The following is a 2,217-nucleotide window of genomic DNA, read 5'->3' on the forward strand; positions in this document are numbered from 1 at the left end:
AACCTGCCTCCCCAGCAGCCCTGCCCTCTCTCTTCTCACTAATTATATTTCCCTGTCTAGTGTTACTTTTTTGCGTTACTGGGTCCAAAGATCCCTCAAACCTTTATCGCTCCAACTGTCGTTCATGTTACCCTGCAGAAAAGCAGCATAATAGGGAGAGATTCAGGGTGCAGACCTTGAGGTTAGCCTCCCTGAGTGCGAAGTCTGCCTCTGCCTCCCTCTGCCTGTTACACTACAACCTTGTAGTCTCCAGGCTTCCATTTCCTCAGCTACAAAGTGAGGGAAATGGCAGTGCTTGCTTCAAGGGTCAGTGTGAGGATAAAAGAGAGCATTCATGGAAAATGCACAGAATAGTGCCTGGCATGTAGCAAGCGTTCATTAAGTGTTGCTGACGTTTATATTCATAGCAGGTACCTTGCGGTATGGTAATAGCCTACCCGTTTATGGGTCTGTTCATTAGATTCTGAATTCCTTGAGGACAGATAGGGTCTTAAGCACTGTTACCTGCCTCATGCCCTGTGCAATGTGTGACACGTATTAGATGCTCCACTGCTTCTTGAATGAGTGTCACAAAAACAACTGGAAGACTGTGTTCTATCAATGGTAGGTCAATCATGTCTTCATAAGAGAAAGGCAGCAAATGCTGGATAGCATACTCTCCATCATTCTAAGAATCAAAATGACAGAAAGTTGGTCGGGAGGATAAGTGTAAACACGACTGTATTCCTATGTGCACTTGTTGTATATGTTTTATTACTGTGTGCTTAAGGCGCTGGAACATGTAAAGCAGTAATGACCAGGTTCCTGAAGAAGTTGGGGTATAGGGATCTTGAACCTGAAACACCTTGACCATTCATGAAGAAGCTGCATAAATGAATGGAGAACCATTTGTTTTTGCATAGGACTCACTTTGTTTAAGAAAGTGGCATAGAGGGGCGCCTGGGTGGTGCAGTCGGTTAAGCGTCCGACTTCAGCCAGGTCATGATCTCGCGGTCCGTGAGTTCGAGCCCCGCGTCAGGCTCTGGGCTGATGGCTCAGAGCCTGGAGCCTGTTTCCGATTCTGTGTCTCCCTCTCTCTCTGCCCCTCCCCCGTTCATGCTCTGTCTCTCTCTGTCCCAAAAATAAATAAACGTTGAAAAAAAAAAAAGAAAGTGGCATAGAGAGAATCATATAGTAATTCAATAAGACAGACTGAAGAGAGGGAACAGAGTCCTAAGGAAAATGTAGGTTAAAAGCAAGATGGAGCTGGGAGTGAGGTTTGGTCCCTGAAATGCTTGCCGTCCAGTCCTATGCATTTTTCAGAGGTGGATCACACATTTGAAACAGAGTTTTCTATTGGTTTTTGTGTGAAAACCATAAAACAACCAATTACATGAGTCATAACATTGGAATAATAATGCTAACAGCTAGCATCTATCAAGTGCTTACTCGGTGCCAGCTTTGACTCCAAGTGCTTTGCATGTATTAACTCTTAGTCCTTGCATTGATCCTAGGAGGTAGGAGTGGGCCAAGGTCATGCAGCTGGTACACAGTTTTGAAACCAAGTATGTTGGCTTCATGCTTTTAAAGTATACCAGTTGTTTTAAACACGAACAACTAGATCTCATATAAAAAGATATGGAGGAAGCTTTGGATGACATTTTTTCTTTTGGTTCTTGAATTTTCCTGGGGATCGTATCTGAGAAGTATAGGAGACCCTCCAATCAGAAAAGGCAGTTGAATGTATGCTCACCTAAGGCAGTTCTCAAAGTTGACTGCACATTAGTAGCACTGAGCACCTTGTTAGAAATGCAAATTCTTGCTTCTTTTTCCAGGCTGACTGAATCAGAAGCTCTAGATTTGGAGCTCAACAGTCTGCATTTTAACAAGCCTTCCAGGAGCTTCTGATGTGTGTTCAAATTTGAGAACTGTTGCTCTAAATGGAAAGGGGCTTCTCATGATTCTAGCGAGGAGCTTCAAGAGGTAGAATGGCTCATGACATCATGGTGCGAGTCTCAGAGACCAGAGGGATTGCGCTCACATACTCACTACCCTAGAAACCTAGGAGACGCGGTGAAAACCAGTGACTGTGTTTCTGAGAACCCATCAGGCCATTTGGGAAAAATGCAATCGTAACAGTCATGCCTCTTCACGTTGAGTTTGCAACACAGAGTTTGACAAGGTGCTTTTTAAAATATTTTTTCATGAGATTCTTTTACTACCAGTGTGAATTAGAGA

This window comes from Prionailurus viverrinus, chromosome D1 (assembly GCF_022837055.1).
Source record: "Prionailurus viverrinus isolate Anna chromosome D1, UM_Priviv_1.0, whole genome shotgun sequence".
NCBI classification, from domain to species: domain Eukaryota; kingdom Metazoa; phylum Chordata; class Mammalia; order Carnivora; family Felidae; genus Prionailurus; species Prionailurus viverrinus.